This window comes from Somniosus microcephalus, chromosome 14 (genome assembly GCF_052327205.1).
Source record: "Somniosus microcephalus isolate GS21.2 chromosome 14, FLI_Smic_1.0, whole genome shotgun sequence".
NCBI classification, from domain to species: domain Eukaryota; kingdom Metazoa; phylum Chordata; class Chondrichthyes; order Squaliformes; family Somniosidae; genus Somniosus; species Somniosus microcephalus.
Genome location: NC_141000.1, coordinates 104,125,375 through 104,149,904, shown reverse-complemented (window position 1 = coordinate 104,149,904; position 24,530 = coordinate 104,125,375). Strand labels below are relative to the sequence as shown.

Here is a 24,530-nt window from a genome sequence, read left to right as displayed (position 1 = left end):
TACTGGCCTCTCCGAGCCGTCCGGGAATTTCTGCAACAGCACCGCTCCAATGCCATAGGGTGATGCATCACATGCCAACCGAATTGGTAGTGCTGGGTTGAAATGAGCCAACACCTCTTTTGATGTGATCAATGCTTTGCTCTTCTGGAAAGCTCGTTTACATTCGTCACTCCACTTCCATGGTACCCCCGTTTGCAGTAGGGTGTTCAGTGGGTGTAGGACTGTAGACAAATTCGGCAAGAACTTATGGTAGTAGTTCACCAGCCCGAGGAACGACCTCAGTTGTGACACATTTTCCGGTGCTGGAGCCTTGACTACTGCCTCAATCTTTTCAGGGGACTTATGTAACCCCTCTTCATCAATAACGGGGCCACAATACGAGATCTGCTTCTGGAAAAACTCGCATTTGTGGCGATTAGCTCGGAGCCCATATTCCTTCAATCTAGTGAGCACCTGCTCCAGGTTGGCGAGGTGATCACTGTCATTTTTGCCCGTGACCAGGATGTCATCCAAATAACACTGGGTCCCTGGTATCCCTTGCAGGACTTGATCCATTGCCCTTTGCCAAATAGCCGAAGCTGATGCTACCCCGAACACCAGCCGGTTGTATTGGTAGAGACCTTTATGAGTGTTGATCGTGAGGAACTGTTTCGAGGCTTCTTCTACCTCCATTTGCAGGTACGCCTGGGCCAGATGAATCTTAGTGAAGTGTTTCCATCCAGATAGCGAGGCGAATATATCTTCAATCCGCGGAAGCGGATATTGTACAGTGTGAAGGACTGGGTTCACTGTCACCTAAAAGTCCCCACAGATGCGAACCTTCTTTGGTTCCCCAGGCGTATTACTCAATGACCTCTTCATTACAGGAATGATGGGTGTAGCCCACTCGCTCCAGTCCACTTTGGACAGTACTCCTGAATGTTCCAAACCTTCCAGCTCTGCTTCGACGGCTGGGCGGATCGCATAAGGTACTGGTCTGGCCTTAAAAAACTTTGGGCTTGCATTTTCCTCTGTTTTGATCGTCGCTGTTATGCCTTTTAGTGTTCCGAGTCCCTGCTGGAACACTTCTTGTGTGTCAGTTAGCATTTTTGACAGTCGTCCAGGTGTGACGTCGTCATCCTTTTTGGCATCTACAGTCAGTGCTTGTATGGAATGCCAATCTAGCTGTATCTTCCGGATCCATTCACATCCTAGTAGTGGTGGTCCTCCATCTGGCATTACATATAGGTCCATTTTTGGTGTTTCCTTGCCGTTATATATAACATTCACCCTTATTTTTCCTTTGGGGTAGACTTTTTGCCCCGTGTACGTCTTCAAGCCAATCGCTGTATCTCTCAAGGGTATATGTGAGAATAGCCGCTTGTAGTCCCTTCGGTTTATGACTGTTAGGGCTGATCCTGTGTCCAATTCCATTTTCACTTGGACTCCGGCTATCTTGAGCGTGACCCAGATAGTTTGGTGATCCTCCATTTTGATCACATTATGTAGTTATTTTACAACTTCCAAAAAAAATATATTCCACTGAGGTAAAAAGGGTGTAAAAGAAAAGATAGCCATCCGTGGCTAAGCAAAGTAATTAAGGATAGTATCCGACTAAAAACAAGGGCATATAAGGTAGCCAAATCTAGTGGGAGGATGGAAGATTGGGAAAACTTTAAAAGACAGCAAAAAATAACAAAAAGATTGATTAAGAAAGGGAAGATAGATTATGAAAGTAAATTAGCAAAAAATATAAAAACAGACAGTAAAAGTTTCTATAGTTATATAAAAAGAAAAAGGGTGGCTAAAGTAAATGTTGGTCCCTTAGAGGATGAGACCGGGAAATTAATGGTGGGAAACATGGAGATGGCAAAAACACTGAACAATTATTTTGTATCAGTCTTTACAGTAGAGGACACTAAGAATATCCCAACACTGGACAAACAGGGGGCTCTAGGGGGGGAGGAACTAAATACGATTAAAATCACTAAGGAAGTGGTACTTGGTAAAATAATGGGACTCAAGGCGGATAAATCCCCTGGACCTGATGGCTTGCATCCCAGGGTCTTGAGGGAAGTAGCGGTAGGGATTGTGGATGCATTGGTAATAATTTTCCAAAACTCACTGGACTCAGCAAAGGTCCCGGCAGATTGGAAAACTGCTAATGTAACACCCTTATTTAAAAAGGGTAGTAGGCAGAAGGCTGGAAACTATAGACCTGTTAGCCTAACATCTGTGGTTGGTAAAATGTTAGAGTCCATTATTAAGGAGACAGTAACGGGACATTTGGATAAACATAATTTAATAGGGCAAACTCAGCATGGTTTCATGAAGGGGAAGTCATGTTTAACAAATTTGCTTGAGTTTTTTGAGGAAGTAACATACAGGGTGGATAAAGGGGAACCAGTGGACGTAGTGTATTTAGACTTCCAAAAGGCATTTGACAAGGTGCCACACAAAAGATTATTGCTCAAGATAAAAAATCACGGGATTGGGGGTAATATTCTGGCATGGGTGGAGGATTGGCTCTCTAACAGAAAGCAGAGAGTTGGGATAAATGGTTCGTTCTCAGATTGGCAACCAGTAACTAGTGGTGTTCCGCAGGGGTCAGTGCTGGGTCCCCAACTCTTTACAATCTATATTAACGATTTGGAGGAGGGGACCGAGTGTAACATATCAAAGTTTGCAGATGATACAAAGATGGGAGGGAAAGTAGTGAGTGAGGAGGACATAAAAAACCTGCAAAGGGACATAGACAGGCTAAGTAAGTGGGCAGAGATTTGGCAGATGGAATACAATACTGGAAAGTGTGAGGTTATGCACTTTGGCAGGAAAAATCATAGAGCAAGTTATTATCTTAATGGCAAGAAACTGGAAAGTACTGTAGTACAAAGGGATCTGGGGGTCCTGGTGCACGAAACTCAAAAAGTTAGTATGCAGGTGCAGCAAGTGATTAAGAAGGCCAATGGAATGTTGGCTTTTATTGCTAGGGGGTTGGAATATAAAAACAGGGAGGTATTGCTGCAGTTGTACAAGGTATTGGTGAGGCCGCACCTGGAATACTGCATACAGTTTTGGTGTCCATACTTAAGAAAAGACATACTTGCTCTCGAGTCAGTACAAAGAAGGTTCACTCGGTTAATCCCGGGGATGAGGGGGTGGTCATATGAGGAGAGGTTGAGTAGATTGGGACTCTACTCATTGGAGTTCAGAAGAATGAGAGGCGATCTTATTGAAACATATAAGATTGTGAAGGGGCTTGATCGGGTGGATGCGGTGAGGATGTTCCCAATGATGGGTGAAACTAGAACTAGGGGGCATAATCTTAAAATAAGGGGCTGCTCATTCAAAACTGAGATGAGGAGAAACTTCTTCACTCAGAGGGTGGTAGGTTTGTGGAATTTGCTGCCCCAGAAAGCTGTGGAAGCTACATCATTAAATAAATTTAAAACAGAAATAGATAGTTTCCTAGAAGTAAAGGGAATAAAGGGTTACGGGGAGCGGGCAGGAAATTGGACATGAGTCTGGGTTCGGAATGGTCATGGCCCTGTGGGTAGTGGAGCGGGCCCAGGGGCCGTGTAGCCTTGTTCTGCTCCTACTGTGTTCTAATTCTGTTAGATTTCAGGAGATGGTTTTATTCCTGTTCCTGGCTGGGGTGGAGATCGCCTTTACAGAAGGTAAGTACTGTAGAAAATATAGGGACAGAGTGATCTCCTGGAAGAATTTCGATCGCCTAGATGGGTCGGAGAGGAATTTCCCAGATTTTTTTCTCCCAAATTGGCCATTGGGTCTTTATCTGGTTTTTCGCCTCTCCCGGGAGATCACATGGGTTCGGGTGGATGCAGAGTGATAGAAGATTTGAGGTTAGGATCAGATCAGCCATGATCTTATTGAATGGTGGAGCAGGCTCGAGGGGCCGATTGGCCTACTCCTGCTCCTATTTCTTATGTTCTTATGTTCTTATGTTTCAGACAACCCAGCTCCTTGCTTCCAGAGTCTGTATCACTTTTCTGTTCGTCTGCACTACTCTCCGTCACCTTATGTACCTTCTTGTACTTCTCCTGTGGAGATTTCTTGCTGCTGGTTTTCTTTTCCGACCTGCAGACTCTTGCTATGTGTCCTACTTTTCCACACTGTCTGCACACTTGGTCCTTGAACCAGCAATCCTTATGGTCGTGTGTTGTTCTGCCGCAGCGATAGCACTTCACTGTTCCGTATGACATTTCATTTGTGCCATATTCTTGCGGTCTCCGTTGTATCTCTGCCGCGCCCCGTGCTGCTGCTTCGTGTGATACTGCCATGCTGAAAGCCTTGTCCAGCGTAAGATCCTTTTCTGATAGAAGCCGTTTCTGGGTTCCTTCACTTTGAAGCCCACACACAAACTTGTCCCTTAAAGTATCTGCTAGTCCCATTCCAAACTGGCAGTGTTTCGATAGCTTGCGCAGTTCCATTAAAAACTCAGCATTACTTTCATCTTTATGCTGGTTCCTTTTGTGAAACTTAAATCTTTCCGCTATCAGCAGCGGTGTGGGGTCTAAGTGGTCCTGTAGGATTGACACTATGTTTTCAAAATCCTTTTCCACTGGCTTCTCTGGGGTTACTAGGTTTCGCAGTAAGCCATACGTTTTTGCACCCATTGAATTCAACAATACCAGCGCTTTCCTGTCATCTGGCACTTCATTCGCCTTGCAGTACACTTCTATGCGTTCGACATATGTCGTCCAATCTTCGACTTCATTGTCGAACGCTGTGACACTGCCACTCTTCGGCATCCCTGGGTGTGGTTAGACTGGCTCAAAATGGCGTCTCCCGCGCTCTCCCTTCTTCTCCGCTGCGGCTCCAAATGGCGTCTCCCGCGCTTTCCTTTCTTCCCCGCTGACGCTGCTCGGCCCTTGAACACCGGCTGCGCTCTGCGCGTTTGCCTGCGTGCCTCTCTCTCTCGCTGACACTGCTCAGCCCTTGAACACCGGCTGCGCCCTGTGCGCTCTACCCTCTCTCTTCTCCCGTCGACGCCGCTCGGTCCTGAACACCGGCTGCGTCCTGTGTGCCCTACCCTCTCTCTTCTCCCGTCGACGCTGCTCGGCCTTTTTCTGTGCCGTCGGTCAGCTCTAGCCGCTGCTGTCCGGGAAGGGTCTGCGCCGTACCTGTTGCCAGCCTGTTTCGCTGGACCACTGTGACTGGAGAACCAAGCCCGGCTCTCAACAGCCTCCCCTGCGATGCTCAAATCTCCGCTGGATGACTGGGGGGTTTCCCGTGGTCGACGCCCATGCTTCTGGACTCGGCCTTCTTCTTTCACTGTTCTCCAGGAGCGAGTCCCTGGGAGGTGATGCAGAGTTGCAGGTAGGTTTGAATGTTCTTGTCGCCAATGTTAGATCTGTGTATCTTGATGTGGTGTCCTTCAATAATTAGACAAGAGACTGCAGGGAACAATCAACAGGTGTTTACTGGATGAGGGTTACTCTAAAACTAAATGTACAGATCCCTACTCAGGGTTTATATACAGGTGTGGTCACTGCCGGTACTACAGTATACAGGAGCTGTAAAAAGTAGTTCTCCCCTTAAAGGTACATACACTACAAGATTCTTTCACTCTGTGGTGTCAGATTCACCCAGTTCCCCAAATCGGAAGAGCAGCGCCTTGTCTTTATGCAATTGCTGCATTTCCACAGATTGTGAAAGGTGCGCTTTGTATCAATCTTGAAATGTGGGCGCTGTGACAGATCAATCTTGTATGACATTATAAGAGACACTGGGCTGAATGCTTCCCCCACTGGCAGGTTAGTTCTGTATTGGGTATTCTGCCTGCCCATGTGACTCCACTGCTAACCCACTGCCGAGCACGGCAGGGTGGTTACGGGGGCTGTAATCGCACTCCTGACTGGGTTACTGCCGTTAGGAGAGATGGAGGTAAAAGTGTAAGCTGCAGCCAGTTAAACATAGAAACATAGAAGATCGGAGCAGGAGTAGGCCATTCGGCCCCTCGAGCCTGCTCCGCCATTCAATGAGATCATGGCTGATCATCCAAATTCAGTACCCTGTCCCTGCCTTCTCCCCATATCCCTTGATCCCTTTAGCCTTAAGAAATATATCCAACTCCTTCTTGAATATATTTAATGAACTGGCCTCCACCGCCCTCTGTGGCAGAGAATTCCACAGGTTCACCACTCTCTGGGTGAAGAAATTCCTCCTTATCTCAGTCCTAAATGGCTTACCCCTATCCTTAGACTATGACCCCTAGTTCTGGACTCCCCGGCCATCGGGAACATCCTTCCTGCATCTAGTCTGTCCAGGCCTGACAGAATTTTATAGGTTTCGATGAGATCCCCTCTCAATCTTCTAAACTCCAGTGAGGCAATCACATTTTTCAGCACAACTGCTTGAGGGGCTGAAGGAGCAGCAGCCTTGGGGTTGAGGGGATGAGGGAGTGTGAGCAACAGGAAGGACTCCCAGATTCACAGATACATTCACGGAGGTGTTGCTGGCTGAAGTCGGGGTAAGAAGGGATTATTGATGGGCATCGAGGGTCGGAAGCCCCATACAGAAAAGGGTAGCTCGGGCTTGTATGGAAGAAGGTCAAAGAAGCAGTCAGTGCAACTTCTACCATCCCAGGTGGCCACACAGTGCAGGAAGAGGACCACTCAAGGATGGCCAAGGTAAATCCAGGCACTGTTGCCAATCCACATCCGGTACCACTGATAGGCTCCATTCACCTCCTTACTTCTGATACTTCTTTTCTGTCATCACCTGGGTGACAGGGAAACTCATTTATGCAAAGGGTAAACATCGGTAAGCACATATGCACCAGCTGAACTCACAGCCACTCTCTCATTGCCTGCCAAGGGCTTCAGCTGGTCTTCAAGGATAGCTCATTTAAAGGTACAATGCACCTGCAACTCTGATCATCATGGCATTCATGCATATGGGGCAAAAGCAAACCTTAATGCACATTGCTTTCATATTATCTTCACTCCCCACAAAGGAAAAGGTGACGTACAACAACCAACAGGGTACAGCAACTGGGGGAGGAACATTAGTGCTGAAAACCCTTGGGGTAATTTTGACTTTGTGCGATAGTGTAAAATGGATAGTGAATGGGCTGCCTGTTTTACATCTCTCCTGATTTTTATTTCCAGACATTCACATGCAAGATAAGGGCTCAGAAGTTGCTGAAGCGGGGCATCTCATGCCCGGTTAAGTTAGACTTTTTCCTGCATCCTCCCGCTCAAATTTTTTTCGCCCTGTATAAGTTGCTGGAAGTGTGAGCTGATAACGGTGCAGCGACGAAAACGGGCCATCTGGGACCTTGGCAAACAATGGGACCAAAAGTCTATCTCCTTAACCAATGAGATTAAAGGAGTGAGAAATAAACAGAGGAAGGACTGAGAAGGAGGGTGAATTAGACTCAGTGAATTCAATGTCAAATCCGGTACAGAAAAAGAAATAGAGGGAAAAAAGATTGGATTAAGAGAGAGAGAGAAAAGAGACAGAAAGGAAAAGAAAGAAAAAAATTAAATATGTAAAATTTAACATTTTAAAAATCTGCAACAACAATTCACTACGTGAGGAATGAGACGCCACACTTTTAATTGGTCATTTTCTGGGCCACAGAAATTGATTGGCAGGCATTAACAATTAGCACATTGTTAAAAGAATGCCTGCGCTATTAATTACTAGACTTAACTTTCTGTGGCGCGTTTGATGGGCAATTAATGTGCAAATGCAGCAACTTCATGAAGCTCACGGATTAAGGGCGAGATGCCCTTTCCATGAAGCTAATGGTAGAGTGGTGCAAATAGTCCAGCAATTTATGGTGATTCGCAATTCATGGGGCATCTCTTCCTCACGACAAGTTGATGGCCAATTTGCACATTAATAATGGCATACGTCATTCCCATGACGTTATTTTTTTCAGCAAATTCCTCCCTATTAACTGTGATTGTCTCTCAGCAAGGGGCTCATTTTTACCAAATGCTCAATTCTACTTTGTCCTGAAGTTTTTTTTACTCGTTCCTGGGAGGTGGACGTCGCTGGCAAGTCCAGCATTTATTGTCCTTCCCTAATTGCCCTCAAGAAGGTGCCGCCTCGCAACTGAGTGGCTTGCTAGGCCATTTCAGAGGGCAGTTAAGAGTCAACCACATTGCTGTGGGTCTGGAGTCACATATAGGCCAGACCAGGTAAAGACGGCAGATTTCCTTCCCTAAAGGACATTAGTGAAGCTGAAGGTGGGCATTGCCCTGGAGGTGGTGAATAGCTTGAGGTTGGTACCTAAGCAGCCTACTTGATACCCAAGAAACCTATTTTGATTAATGGATCTGTCATTACAAGAAATATTTTATAGTGTTTCTAGCCTCCTTTTATCTACCTGGCTTCCCGAGGCCCAGAAATCCTGGCCTGCAGCTGTTAAACATAAAACTTGAGTTAAAATGGAGCCTCCTTAAAAGATTTTACTGACTGACCCGCCTCCTGAGAGTGGGTTGGTCACCGCGCCCCCCCCCCCCCCCGACCAGCATCCGTTGAAACCAGAAATTGGCAGGATGGTGGCGAGATGGGGGGGGTTAGGTTTCCCATTTTTAAAATTTTGAAGCTCCCACCCATCTCCGCCCCCACTTGCCCTGGGGGTTAAAATTACCCTCAATGTCTTTCCCAATCTCAGGACCTCCCAAAGTGCTTCACAGAAAATGAAGTACATTTGAAGTGTTGTCACTGTTGTAACGTAGGGAAAGGTAGCAGCCAAATTGCACAGAGCAAGGTCCCAAAAATAGCAATGAAATATATGACCAGACAATCTGTTTTTGGTAATGTTGGATGGGGATAAATGTTGTCCAGGACACCAGAAGAACTCCCTTGCTCTTCTTCAAATAGTACCATGGGATTCTTTATGGCCACCTGAAAGGGAAGATGGGGCCTCGGTTTAATATCTTATCAAAAAGATGGCATGCAGTGACACGATATAGTTTGCATTCCATAACAGGATAATCACAGATTGAGCACCAGTTTATATAAGTGAAGAATAACAGTTGGTTGCAGGATTTCTATGCTGTAGAAGGCCTCAATTCAGTCACAAAGGAAGATCAGAGGGAATCATCTTCCCTCCACCCTTGTACTACCTTTAAACTGATTACAGAATGGTATTTGTAAATGCCTGGAAGCAGGTGGCCTATTGGCCAGGTAATGTAGCGTAGCACGAATGGTAAAACACATAAAGGGACATGTTAGATCCAGGGGAAGGGATGCAATGTTGTCTGTGGACAGCAGGCCAGAGTTGAAGAGTGGAGATGTGAAAATTCTGCACTTTTGCTCAGTTACCATAGCAAATCAGGAAGTAGTCATGCAGAACTTTCTCTGAGGCAAAGGTAGAATTCATGATTGGGCAGGAAGTACATGGGCTGTGGAAGGAAAGGGCTTCATGGGCCTGAAAGACCTTTTCTCATTGCATGTTTTATTATGCTTTTATAAAAAGGTGAACAGGAGAGGTTACTATCAGAGAATCCAACAGCACAGAAGGAGGCCATTTGGCCCATTGTGCCAGTGCTAGCTCTTTGAAAGATCTTTCCAATTAGTCCCACTAATTAGTCCCAGAATTAGTCCTACTCCCCCTCTCTCCCTTATTGAGATAAAAATGTCATCCTTTAGATTAAATTGTACATCACTTTAGATTGAATTTTTTATCCAGTCTTAGCAATGTGACCCTATTACAGTTTGACAGTGGCATAGAACGCTAAGGAACTCAAATTTGCTAAATAAATTAGATGAAATTGCACTGCGATAATATAGTGGAAGTTCTGTAAAGGCTTCGTCCCGTTTTCTTGTGCTACACTAATTAATGTCAAGCCAGAGTAAATTTGAATCAGGTCCATTAGTAAATAAATGGCTGAATTAAAACTTAATTTGTTACAGAAATTCATACTCGGGGTAACTTAATTTTTTTTTATTGATTTACAACACATCTATAAATTGTGCAGCCAATGGCTCCTGCAACCTTAAGTAAGAGTTGATGCTTTCAAAAGGATTTCACAGCATTAGATTATTCCATCCAACTCAGATCGTGCTTTGTGGACATACACTCCATGTTACACCATGTGCAAGTGATTACATTTTCAGCTGCGTAAGATAAACAGGAGACAATGTTTATCCCGGGATTACATGATGTAATGGAACTGGCATAACACTGGCAGGAAGTAGTACTTTAGAATAATTACAGCAATTTTCTGAAATAAAATGGTAAGAGGCTGGTTATTATTATTTAGTTATTGATTTTAGATAAACCCCATGTTTCTACTTCAGTATGTTGTGTGTGTAGTGTTTACTGTGCAGAAGATTTCTTACACTGTAAACCGTGATGTGAGAAAAGCCTCTCCATTTGCCTTTGTGCTTTCAATTCTGGGTTTCTTTGACCTTGGATTTGCCATTATGGAGAGGGAGGGTGTTGGGGGAAGGGTGGTCGCACACCTTTAGGGTCACTGCCTGTAGATTAGGTGGCAGTTACCAAAAGTCAATCTATTTTTGATAGTCACCCTAAACAAAAGGCCTTGGTACCATATCAGAGAATAACTGCAGTGATAGAGACTAATACAGCAGTTAACCTGCTGTAACATCGAGAGGGTGAATTGAAAGTCTAGCTATTACAGCAGAAGTGCCAAAAAGAAAAAGAAATAACAATGGTTGATTATTTAGATATCTTCAGCAAAAATAACAGGATTTGTAATCAAACTTCACACCTTTCTATCTTTGAGAAAAGAAAGGCCGGTTTTCCAAGTTGTGAACTTAGAAAATGACTTCCAGTATTCCATTTAAAACTTTAAAAATCTTTATGCTATCAATTGTGTTGAATGATTGGATTTTTGTTTGGAAATTTTCATCCTTTTATTTACTATTGGTATTTCCCCAATATTTTATAGTTATTCTGCACCCTTCTCCACATCTGTACCACTCCAGGTGGAAGGAAAAGGGGATAGAGATATGGGAACAGAGAGGCTAACTGTAATTAGGACTATTTGCTCGCACGGCGTAAATGCCAACAGGGACCAGTGGGTCAAATGGCTTGTTTCCGTATCGTAACTTCTATGTACTTTGATGCAGTCTATGACTTAGAGAGCAGCTATCCTACCTGTTTCCTTGTTACTGCCTAAACTGCTGTTTGAACGTGCCTGAAACTGGCCCAGAGTGATTCATGCTTTCATTGTCCTTCCCCCTGTGTCCTCCCGACAGCCCAGCTGAAATCAGATGCTCACCATTCAGTAATCATGGATGTAATTGCTAGTTCTCCTCCCCTCTCCCCCATGTTAGTGCAATTTCCAATTCTTAACTATGGTCCAACAGAATTAATATAGAAACACATAGAAGCATGGAACATTTCATGATTCACATTATTCTTGGAGTTACCTGAACTATTGTCATCTCATTATCTTTCGGTCCTGATGAGAAATGTTACTGCAGCAACAGTGTCTAAAGAGCCAAGTCTGTCTGTTTTTTCCAGTTGATTAGTAGTGCTTGAGAGGTACTGATTTTACTAATCATGTCAGTAATGACATTGATGCACCTTAATGAAATTGACATTGGCTGATTTCTCAAGCCAGTACTGATTTGTTTCTGGAATTGATGGCCCAACCCCCTCCTCATCCATAAAGAGGCAATGCTGCCAATGTAGTTTCTCGCAAGGCATGTCCTGATACAGAAGAGGAGGCAATGAAACAGCATTAATCTGCATCGTCGTTGAAAATGTATCACTTTTTGGATTGTTTTAATAAAACCAAATTCTAAGCTGCAAGAGCCACATTGTCTGATTTCACACCATTGCAGATAAAGGCCGCGATTTTGCCATCGGAGGCGGGTTCGCGTCGGGTTGGCTGCTCGGCGGGTTCCGGTCCCGCTGCCAGTTTCAGCCACACTGCAATAAGGATTTTGAGTTAACTGGGCTTATTAAGCCCACCGTGTGTGTTACTCGGCCCAATCAGTGGGTTCGGGTCTGCTGCTCGCCTCTGCTGACGTCTTCAATTCAGCTGCATTTAAGGGGCCCATGCAGCCTTTGGGTTTTATTCACTTTCTGATGCTTCTCAGTGGTATTGTTTGCGAGATGACTGCTTCAAGAACCAAGGCTTCTCCCCGATTTGATGATGACTCCCTCCATGCTCTTGTGGAGGGAGTGAGAGGGCACAATAGAGGGAGGAAGCCTCCTCAGCAAACCAAGGCAGCCTGGCTGCAAATTGCTGAGGAGGTGAGCGCCAGGTCTTTGTGCTCCCACACCTGGGTTCAGTGCAGGTAAAGGGTCAATGATCTGCTACGCACAGCAAAAGCGAGTATAACATCACACTTACCTTCAATCTGCTCCCCATCTCCTCTCATCACCAGCACTTTGCATTGTCAACCTACTCCTGCACATCCCACTTTACCCTTACATCCCTTGAACCCTTAACCATCCCTCTCTCTCTATGTACAGAATCACTTCACCATCCTACTATGCACCCCTCACACTTGCTATCACTGTTATGCAATGACAACAACAACGCACAGGGAGGGCCCTTGGTTTTGGCACCTCACTCCATCTTTGTCCCCCTCTAAGCATCTATGCTATGGATTCTCTACACTCACTCCAACATTCTCGCTCTAGCTCCACTTGTCTCCCTCATTGCAGGAAAAGAGAGCCCACAATAAGAGGGAGAGGGGCAGGACAGGAGGAGGGCCACCTTCCATGGCGCATTTAACTAATGCTGAGGAGGCTGCTATCGAGATCGTCGGAGGTGCAGAGGAGCTGGAACTGGGGGACGGAGAGACGGGCGCAGTAGAGCAAGCTGGTGACAGAATAGATTTGCAACCCTCTCATTTAGATTTCATGAGTGACTGATATGGCATCTGATGTTCATACAGATTGAGTTCTGATCATCTGCACAGTTCGATGTGTCTGCTACCTAAATATCACATGTCTAACTCATGTCTTTACTCCCCCACAGGACCATCGAGAGCCCCCTCCCCATTGTCAAGGCGGAAGAGCCAGACTCCTCAGAGGAAGCTGCAGCCTCTGACGGAGCAGCGTCAGCAGAACTGAGCGCACCCAGCACCAGCGCAGAGATGCACACCTCGGTGGGTCATTCGCGAGATATAGTGTTGTCACTTGGTGCATCACAGCTCACAAGTGAGCATCAGCAGATGGTGGAGACAGGGACAGCAGTGGCGAGTCCTCGTCGGAGGGCACGGGACGCTTCTAGCTCTGCTCAGCTGCATGTGGATGCTGTGCCTCTGGGGCCATCCAGAAAGAGAGCGGTGCTGGAGCTTCAGGAACAAGTGCAGGAGGCTCTGACAGGGGTTGCAACCACAGTAACTGAGATTGTGCAGAGAATGGAGGAGTCCATCTCAGACATGAGCAATGCCATGGTGCACGGAATGGCGAATGTAGGTGCCGCCATGTAAAGGATGGCAACCTCGATGGAGGACATAAATCTGTAGGATTCGCAAAATTGGACTTTATGTTAATAAGGATCAAATGGCAGAAGAGGCCATGATTTTAAAGACTGTTTTAAAAGAAGCCCAGAAAAAGGGGCATACAAAATGGCCACCATACCATGTGACCAGCTTATTGGGACACTTTAAAATGGTTCCTGCGCAACCTCAGACAGATTTGTGGATTCCACCCACAGTAAGTTCTGGAAGCCGTTCCTGAGAGAACGAAGCCAGTCCCACACGTATGCATATGGATTAGATGCAGATCTAGTCAAGATCGGCCTGGAGACAGAGACCATCAAAATGTTGCCCCAGACAAAAGGGGACAATTTCATATTCATGAGAACAGCACCCAGGACTAAATAACGAGATCAGCAGGCCATTAAAAACAATGGAGGTAATTCCAGGCCAGAGATGGGCCTGTTACCAGCCGTTTAAGACATTTAAAAATATAATGGCTACCCCACTGTGCTCACAGCCCGCCAAAAATAAAACAAAGACTAACCTGATTTTGGGCGGGAAGTGAAGCCTCTGGAAGAAAGGTATATCTGGAAGACTTTTTCGGCAGTTGAAAACACACTCGGCACAGCAGCAAGCTCTCGGGACAGTCAGACACGCCGGGTTGGAGAGCTGGAAACACGCAGCTTGAATCCGGACACCCAGAAGAAGAAGCAGGCAATCGCAGGAGGAAGAAGAAAGCCAACATCGGAAAGGCCGTCTCGAAACCGGCGTTCCGCCCCGGGGAAGCACATCGGGAGATCATTGACCGTCCCCGGGCCGTTGCCAGAATGAGAGGCCATCGACCCAACTTGGGAGAAGAGACAAAAAAATAAAGGTCCCAAGCAAAGAAACCTTCCAGCCGCCCCGGCTCAGGAGAAGAGAGAAAAGAAAACTGAAGAGGCGATGGGAACCAGCCCAAGGCTCCTCTAACCAGGGTCGAGCCGACGATCCTTGACCCCGCCGACATCCAGGCCCGCCGGTGTCCAGCTGCCCCCGACCCCCACCTCAGGAGAGAGGTGTGGCGCAGCTCGCAGGGGCTCCACGATCCACGTGGAGACGAAACGCCTGAAAGGACCAAACACAGATTCGATTTCAAAACCTTGCACTTCCTAGTAGGATTGGTGAGCATGTTTCTGGCCCTTCACCATCAGATCTAGATAGGTTTAATAAGGGGTGGATTTTTAAGGGTACAATTAACATGAGTTGTTGTCCCTCGATGTTCCGTGTGTTTCCTTATTTCATGATCTTGTAGAGTATAAGATGCCTGTATTTGCTTTAGTTAGTACTGTGTCGTTATGATTTGTTTTGCGTTGTTTTTCCCTGCCATGTATTCCCTTATCTGCTTGCATTTGATTTGATATTTTCCTTATGCAATAAAATTTCATTTTGTTTCATCAAACTTGGTCTACAAGAGTTTTCTCTACATTGTAGTTCCTGCGCCTAAGTCCAGAGTATAGAATCTAAGGGGCGAGTGGGTCGAACCACTCAAGGTTTACTGTGCAAGTGAGAGAGGCCTCTGGGGAGAGAAACCTCAGGGAAACCTCTCGAGGAAAACCCCTTACAAATCGCCAGACACAGCAGAACATGATAACACTTCTAAATAGATGGTCATCTTTGGAGGATAGATGGGCATTTATTGAGGAGAGAAACCAGAGGCGCATGGACATCCTTGTTATGAGGAATATCAGCACAGAAATGGGTCCTCATGGCCCCACTGATGTGCAATAAGCTGCTCTCCAGCTACTTGCTAGCAGTGAAGTGCGGGTGACACATGAAAGAGATGTTGGTGGTCGACAACAAGGAAGTGTGGGCTCCTCCCCAAGCACTCACACTCCCATGCCACTGCGGAGCCCTTGGTCAGAGCCCTAGATTCCTCAGCCAACTGAGATGGCCATCTCAGCCCCTGCACAGCCGCAGGAGGAGCAGACTGTTGCGGAGCCCTCCCAGGCTCCCAATCCCAAAGGGCACCCGTCAAAGGCGTCTAAGCAGGCGCAGCATGAAAGTGAGCAAGGTGCCTCAACATCTGCTGAAGCCACAGGGGAAGCACCACATAGAAGCATGTGTAAGAGAAAGTTAACACACAAATAGTCACTTGGGTGTTTTGATATAATACAAAGTTATGTTTCTCATTGTTATTTCAATTGTATTAAAGAAATGCGATGTCAAAGATTCAAAGAGTTGGCCTATGTGTGCTCAGAAATGGAAGTTGCACAGTGAGTTGTCAGGGCACCTTTCATCTGTAATGATGGTGGGGAGAGTGATAGGAAAGCACAGTTTATTGTACAGATGTTGCATGGTTTATTGTACAGATGCTGTATGGTGTGTTAAGAAGGTCGTGCAGACACTCATTTCCATGTGCCAGCCACATGTGTTTGCTGCATAAAGTTACGCGAATCTGGCATGGATTAGTGTATTCCTTGCCTCATGGCCAGCAATGTGCTCGCGTGCTGGTGGAACTGGCACAGCCACCTCCGCAAGGTCTTCCTCATCTACCGCCTCCAGCTGGACATTAAGGGAGTGGAAGCCCTTGCAATTCACAAATACAGCTGGGTTGTGATGGGGTGCACTAATGGCCACATGTGTGCAGTCTACAATGCCCTGCACCCTTGGGAAGCCTGCCATATTTGCAAAGCCAACCACACGCATGGTAACACTTGCTTCATTCATGGAGAAGTGAATGTAATTGTGCGACTTGGCAAAGAGGGCATCGGTAACCTTCGTGAGGCAACTGTGTGCGGCCGACTGGAAGGTGCCGCTTATGTCTGCTGCTGAAGCCTGGAAGGACCTTGAAGCAAAGAAGTTGAGTGCAGTGGTGACTTTATCAGCTACTGGTAAGGAGTGTCCATCCACTCCTCTGGGCTCCAGGTGTTGGTGCAGCATTGTGCAAATGTCAGCAACTACCACTCGCAGAAGTCTCAGCCTCCTTTGGCACTGCTGCTCATGCTGAGGAAGCTAATCCTCTGTCTGTAAACCCTGTGTTGGGGGTATCTCCTCCGGCGTGGTGCAGCCCTGTGCAGCATCAGGTGGGTGAGGAGGAGGTTGGCGCTCCTGTTGTTGCTGCTGCTGTTGTGCCTGGTTCTGCTGCTGTCGCGGCTGCTCTTCCTCCGATTCTGAGGACCAAGATGAGAGGGTATAAATGGCTCCCATTCCGCTGGTATATATCTCAGTTGAGGAATAGATGTTATAAGCGCTCAGTCAATGTGGGGAGAGGGTTTTCCGAGAGGTCACAGTGCATATGGATCTCAGCTTAACCACTTACAAGCTCAATAGACCTGCAAAATGTGTTCCAAAACCTCAAAAACACAAAGTTCTGCCATCTGAAAGTGAACTCATGTTGAAGGTTAGCTTTTATGCTGCAGGTGCAGCTGTCAGCGAGTTGCTGAACCCGGCACAATCAGCTGGCGTGTTTGTCGCACAACATGCAACACGCTGAAAATGTTGCAAAATGGGATTATCCAGGCAGTTAACAAGCTGTTAACTGCCTTAAGTGGCTCTCCCGCCGCTTGGTGTCGGGTCTGATCGGGACTCGCAGACCCGACATTTTGCAAAGTTGTGTGGAGGTGGGATGGCGGCATGTTCACAACCCGTCGGCAATCACTTTGATTTTAACTCCGGACCCGCCTCCAAACCCGCCCTCTGAGCGTCGGCAAAATCGCGGCCTAAGTCTCAACCGCAGCACAAAATTTTCCCAAGCTGCCGATATGGAGGCAATTGCAGCAGAATTTTCAGAGCAGATTGTGACATGAATAAAGTACACTGAAGAAAGCACTTTAACTGCTACATCCCTAGGATTCTGGTCTTCCTAAATGATTTGAGCTAAGAAGTTGACATGTGCTCTAAAAGTAGGATAAAGCTGGTTAATAATTGGATGGTCATCTGAGGTCAATGTGTGTAATGAAATAACCAGACCATATTCAGAGCCAGCTGTTTGTTATAGGTTAGAATGGATGTAACTTTCAAATTATGTGTTTCTGTTTAGCATTTGAACTTTCATTCATACCTATAACTATTGATTGCAGACAGGGAATGCTTTTTGACATGCACAGGGATAAATCTTTGTTGCTGATAGCAAAACACAGCAATCAGGCAATGAATCTGCTGAATCCTCCTTTTGGGGGAGGGGAAAATATCTGGATTATTAGGGAAATTTTACGTTGGGATAAAATATTTACTGATTTAGCAGAATATGGAATCAAAGGCAGATGACTAACTACAATAAAGAGGTTTCTAATTTGAGCAAATTGGTATGACATGTTAATGGCCAATTCAGTGAACAGTAACATGGGAAATATTTTGTACGACTATAGGACAAAAATTGACTGCACTACAAAGCAATTGGACCTGAGCTCAGATGCTGGGGATCATGATCAAACTCTCTATGCAGAGGTCCCAATGGTCATACAAATGCACCATGCATTCATCCTTGGTTAAGATTTCCAGTATTTGCCACTTGTAGTTTTTTTTATATTTAATGTGGTACTGAACAGGCACAAAAGGTACAATGGGTCCTGAGCATACGCAAATGTTGGAAAACATTTTAAAAGTCACACTTCCCAGAATGTTACTTGCACCAAAAGTTACTTAAAGTTTACGATTTCTCTCCCCCCTTGATATGTGGGAGAACATCTTGTCATTTTAGATAAATGTCATTTACAGCACAGGCATAAAGATTTGGCCGTCCATTGGGTAAGGCTACCCACAAAGAGCAGATTTTGGGTAACTTCATGCACTGGATCAGGCATCAAGTATCTGGTTTAATTTTCTTATTCCAGCTGCTCAGTGACTTTTTGCTGCCATCAGAGGGAGGAAACCATTATCCCCTTTTCCTGGATTGGGTTCAAAGGCCTCTTGCGCATCCTCAATTTTAATCCTTCCACCATTGGCGGCCGTGCCTTCAGCTGCCTGGGTCCTGAGCTCTGGAATTCCCTCCCTAAACCCCTGCGCCTCGCTCTCCTCCTTTAAGATGCTCCTTAAAATTGTTGACCAAGCTTTTGGCCATCTGTCCTACTAGCTCATGTGGCTCGGCGTCAAATTTTGTTTGGTAACACTCCTGCGATGTGCCTTGGGATGTTTTACTGCGTTAAAGGCGCTATATAAATACAACTTGTTGTTGCTGTCGTCTCGAGGGGTAATCGGTTGGAGCTTTGAACAGTGTCCCCTTTAATATTGCTGTCAGTAGGGGACTGGAATGTGGTCGCGTTTTAAGTGGCTTCTGCTCTTTGCCCACATTACTTTTGCACTGTCAAACTGCTGACTGTGCAATACAACTTTTCAGTCCGTAGTATTAGCAGCAACCACAGAAGCCACCGCAGAGGCTAACTGAGCAGATCAGCGGTGTACGGGTGACTTGTAGAGACGAAGATGAACATTAAATTAAACATTGAACACTCATGAGAAAATGACTATTAATCTCCAGTTCCTCAGTCTGGGCTGATCGTTATTAATGATCCTGCTTATTGATATCTTTGTTGTCTGTCATTATTTAGCAGAAATCTTAATGGGAGGGAAGTTGGTTGCTGAGGTGCTTTAATGAGAAAATATTCAGCAGATTAAACATTTAGGGGGCAAGTTTCCGACATTTGGGGATTAAAGTAGGCAGGCTGCTCCCTGCGATAATTACTCATGGCTACTGCTGTTGTGGAAAGCTGCAGGTTCTGTTAAAGAAGAGCTGAATTTACCGCTGGTGACAGTTAGCACAGTCAGTCAAGGCATACCTGCAAAAATCATAGAACTAGATTATTGCAGCACAGAAACAGACCATTCAGTCCATAAAATATGCACTGATATTTTTCACCACATGAGCCATTTCGTCTATCCTCACTCTTCTATTAACTTCTCCTACCTTTTAATATTCCTCATTTTTTAAGCATCTAATTCATTTATAAAAGTATTTGTGGTGTCTCCTTCAAGAACAAAAAAAAAGCACAAACTAAACCCACCCCCTCCTTCATAACTTCCCTTTAACTCTTTCTGTGATTATCTTAAATTTGGGTCCACTCGTTACCATCTCGCTGACCAGTGGAGACATAGGAACATAGGAGTAGGCCATTCGGCCCCTCGAGCCTATTCTGAAGTCAATAACCATTTACATTGCCTTGAAAACCTCTATCAGCTCATCTCTTAATATTCTCAGCTCCCGTGAAAAAAATGCCATAACTTTTTAAGTCTCTCTTAACATCATGATCTTGGTTAACATGCTAATGAATCTGTCCCGCAACTCATCCATTGCATTTATATCCATCCTATAATGGGGTGCCCAAAACTGTACACAATGCTCCAACTGTTGCCTAACTAAAATCTGGTATAAGTTCAACATCACCTCTACTTTTTTAACCCATGCTTCTAGGAAACTGCCAAGTATTCTGTTTTCCTTTCTTTGGCCTTAATCTTCACTTCACTTTGGCAGGAAGAACAGAAAAAGAGAATGGGGGAAAAATTCAGTTGTTTGCACCTCCCGTTAGCGCCTTAAGAGGGCGCTAGTGGGGTGCAAAGCAACGAGCACCCGGGCACGGAGATATTGCGCCGCTCGCAAAATTAATTAGACATTTTGCGGCGGCGCTAAACACTACCGCCATGATCTCCTGCGTCGGCAGATCATGACGTCAGTCGAGTGCGCAACGCCCCGGTAGCACCCCGGACCGGATATTGAGTGGCGCCCCTTGCCTTACCGCCTGCTGCTAGCAACGACAGGTTGAGGGGAGCGTTTTGCAGTCAGAAAGGGACTGGGGGAGCGCTATTTAAAGGCGACCGCTTCCTGCCTTTTTTTGTTGGTGACATTTTTGCACCACGCATTCTGAGAGCAAGAGAGAGACTTCTGGAGAGATTCAACGCTGTGTGAAAGAGTTTCGGGTACTGAGCAGCACTTTGCAGGTTCATTTTGATTTGCCCTTCCTTGCTTCGCCAACACTCTGAGGTAGCGCCTCGCTCCTCTGCCTTTGCGTCTTAAGACAGGTGTGAAGTGCCTGATTTAGCGCTCCAATCACCTCCAGGGGCGATAAAAGCCAAGTTTGCCGTCAGGGGCGATAATTAGCGCCAGGCGCTAAACTTTGCGCACGGCCGATAATGGCGCCCCAAACGGGGCGATACTGAATTTTCCCCCCAATATGTTTTAAATGGTGAGAAACTATGAAATATTGGCGTTCAGCGGGATCTGGGTGTCCTCGTACACGAAACACAGAAAGTTAACATACAGGTACAGCAAGCAATTAGGAAGGCAAATGGTATGTTGGCCTTTTTTGCAAGGGGGTTAGAGTACAAGCGTGAGGAGGTCTTGCTATAATTGTACAGGGCTCTGATAAGACCAAACCTGGCGTACTGTGTACAGTTTTGGTCTCCGTACCTAAGGAAGGATATACTTGCCTTAGAGACGGTGCAACAAAGTTTCACTAGATTGATTCCTGGGAATGAAAGGGTTGTCCAATGAGGAGAGATTGAGTAGAATGGAACTATTTCTTTGGAGTTTAGAAGAATGAGTGGTGATCTCATTGAAACATATAAGATTCTGAGGGGGATTGACAGGGTAGATGCTGAGAGGTTGTTTCCTCCGGCTGGAGAGTCTAGAACTAGGGGGCATAGTCTCAGGATAAGGGGTCGGCCATTTAGGACTGAGATGAGGAGAAAGTTCTTCACTCAGAGGGTGGTGAATCTTGGAATTCTCTACCCCAGAGGGCTGTGGATGCTTAGTCGTTGAGTATATCCAAGGCTGAGATCGATAGATTTTTGAATTCTAAGGGAATCCAGGGATATGGGGATCGGGTGGGAAAGTGGAGTTGAGGTCGATGATCAGCCATGATCTTATTGAACAGCAGAGTAGGTTCGAGGGGCCGGGCCTACTCCTGTTCCTAGTTCTTATGTTCTTATCTACTTACTCTACAACCTTTAATGACTTATATATCTGTACACCAAGGTCCCTCTGCTCCATTTAAAATCTGACAAGTTAAGGTGCATTTCCTTTTCTTGCTTCCAAAATCCAGTTCTCCACATTTTCCTGTACTAAACTGCATTTCCTATCTATTGCCCATCCTGCGAGCCTATTCTCCTGCAGTCTTTCACAATCAGAGTCATAAATTGCCATTCCCCAATTTAATGCCATCAGCAAATTTTGGCATGTTCCCTCATTTCCTAAATTTAGATAATTTATATGTATAGTAAATAAAAATGGCCCCTGTGTAGAACACCACTCACCACATCTTTCAAATCAGAGAAGCTTTCTTTTACAACAGCAATACTGCTGATGCTGGTAATCTGAAATAAAAACAGGAAATGCTGGAAATACGCAGCAGGTCAGGCAGCATCTGCGGAGAGAGAAACAGAGTTAACGTTTCAGGTCGATGACCTTTCATCAGAACTGGAAAAGCCCCACTTCCTTCACCCCACCATTGGCGGTCGTGCCTTCAGCCGTCTAGGCTCTAAGCTCTGGAATTCCCTCCTCATACCTCTCCACCTCGCTCTCCTCCTTTAAGATGCTGCTTAAAACCTACCTCTTTGACCAAGCATTTGATCACCTGTCCTAATGTCATCTTCTTTGGCTCAGTGTCAAATTTGTGTCTGATTCTGCTCCTGTGAAGCTCCTTGGGGTGTTTCCCTATGTTAAGGCACTATATCAACGTAAGCGGCTGATGGTAGTGTTCACAACAGGAAGATTTCTTTTGCTAAGTGCAGCAAACTTGTAAATGCATTATTTCTAAACACATTTGCCATTTGATCATCCATAGTATAGAAGCAAAATCTTTCCCCATAGGTACGTATACCATGGCATCCAGTTCAAGCATGCCACAGCTGGCTGGTATGGTGACAGTGTATATTAATACAGAGTAGGTTCAGCAGGAGCTGGCTGGTGGCGAGTAAAGCAAATTTCAAGCCATTCTACCAGGTGGTTTTCTCTGCAAGTACAGTACTTGTCTGTACTGCAGTTCTCACTTTGCTTTCAGGGGCCATAGCAGTTTATTGGATTCTAATCCATCATCAAAGGGATCTATTCAGCACAAGTGAGGTGCTGTTTAGCTGCAGGTGAACTGTGTCAATAGAGTTTAAACTCTTAATTTATTGCTTGTTAAACATGTCAGTTGCTCTGTCAGGACCAGTATTGCTGATATGGAAGCAATTGACTAGCACCAGCCGACGACTAAGACAACAACCTGATGCTGGGATGGATTTGCTCTGTAACCCTTTGAATGCTGAATAGGTTAGTAAGAAGCACAGTAAAGTCGCTGGGTTGCAAAAATATCTTAAAAAAATAGCATTATATAAAACACATTCAGCCTTTCAAATTCAATGTATAAAGCACCAAGAAAAGCTATTCAGAATTGATCCGCTCTTGATGGCTGCTGCTTTCAATGGTGGATCATTGAGAGGTAAAGGACTCTGGCTCTCTTTCATCAGTATCCTATCATTGCACTCTCAGTCTCATGAACTGACTGCGACATTGTGTTACAATGGAGTCTTTGTCTTATTTCACTTGTAAAATGCTCAATGATTCTTGCTAATGTGCAAGGAAGGACTAAGTGATGAGAATCCAGAATTGCTTAAAATAAACTATGCTCTTTTTAACTGTCCCTCTTTAAGATTATGCTTATTTAAATTTTTTTTGACACGATAGAATCTGCAGCTAGGTTTTCTACTTCAACTGCTGTCAAGGGGTGTTCTCGGCCCATTGGGGAGTTTTCCCATTTTCAGCTAAGCAAAATACATGGAACTGTTGGAATACAGTCCACTCTGGAAACTCGACTCGAAACCCAAGCTACTGGTCGCAAAGGAGGTTTGTTCTGCAGCGGATGTGATCTGTGGCTCAGGTAATTCAATTTAATTCTATTGTATTGACCTCATTCATAAAACGGATGTCCCAAAATGATTCAGAGCCAGTGGAGTAGTTTTAAAGTGTAGTCACTGTAGGGAAAAGCAGCAGCCGATTTGCACACAGCAAGGTCCCACAAAGAGCAATGAGATAATGGCCCAGAAATTCGTGTTGGGGGCTTCCCGCGGGTGCAAGCCCCCGACCTACACTTGCATTGCGCGCCGACAGTTGAGGCCTGGGCCTGCGTGGATTTCCTGTCTGTGTCCCGGTCCAGCTCCCGGCGCGCTGTGCTTGCGTGATCCAGCGGCGTAGTTAGTGCGATCGGAGGAGGGAAAAGTCCATTCATGAGTTTGACATAAGAACTGTCAAACTCATGAAAACTCCGGGCGCCCAAAACAGTACATAACCTTAAAATATTTTTTTTTTAAATCACACTATTTAAATCAACTATAAATAACATTAAATAACCATTTTAAACAATAATTTAAATTTTTGAAAAAAATAATTTTATGAAGAATCGGAGCTAAAAATAATAAACCTGTGGAAAAAATGTTCTAATTTTAATGAATTGACCATTTACCTTTTAAAATGAAGTCCTTACGTCTGCTTTCTTAATGTGTAAAAAGTGGAGGCCTTCACGCACGGGCAAACCTGTCAAAAAAAAAGGAAGTTCAACGCGCACGCGCTGCCTCGTACGTCGCACGCATTTCACCTCTTAACCCCTGCTTTCAGGGGACCGGAAATGCCGTTTTCCCGCGCATGCGCTGTGCATGCAAGAAACCGGCACTTCCATCGGGTCCACGCGTGAGTACCCCGTGCGTACTCACGCGTTGGGACCCGAATTACTGGGCCAATGACCAGATCATCTGGTTTAGTGAAATAACAACAGAAAGTGCTGGAAGCACTCAGCAGGTCAGCAGCGTCGAGGAGAGGAGAAACCGAGTCAACGTTTCGGGTCGAACCCTTCGTCAGAACTGGAAAAGTTTCAGGAGGAGAGATTTTTAAGCAGGGGCAGGGAGGAGGGGAGGAAAGAATAAAGGGAAGGTCTGTGATGAGATGGAAGGCAGGAGAGATTGAATGACAAAAGGAATGATAGTGTAAGGCAAAAGGAGAAGTAATGGGAGAAGTTAAGAAACAAAAGATGGCTCCAGATGATGTGTGGATGATGATGGCAGCAACATTAACAGTTACCACGTGAGGAAACAAGAGGAAAAAAAAGAAAGAAATACAGGGGCCAATTTATAGTTTGAAATTGTTGAACTCGATATTAAGTCCAGAAGGCTGTAGAGTGCCTAATAGAAAGATGAGGTGCTGTTCCTTGAGC

At 45.5% G+C, this 24,530-nt stretch overlaps 1 long non-coding RNA gene across 1 annotated transcript in view; it reads right to left on the bottom strand.

Annotated features, from left to right (window-relative positions):
- The window catches only part of LOC147107788 (uncharacterized), a 36,769-nt gene extending 12,629 nt beyond the window's left edge, over positions 1–24,140 (bottom strand). Inside the window, exons 1-2 of the long non-coding RNA XR_015080925.1 lie at positions 23,787–24,140; positions 21,598–21,707 (exon numbers count right to left, since the gene is read on the bottom strand). This is a non-coding gene — a long non-coding RNA (uncharacterized LOC147107788). The remainder of the gene's footprint in view (positions 1–21,597; positions 21,708–23,786) is intronic.
- Positions 24,141–24,530: the final 390 nt, after the last annotated feature.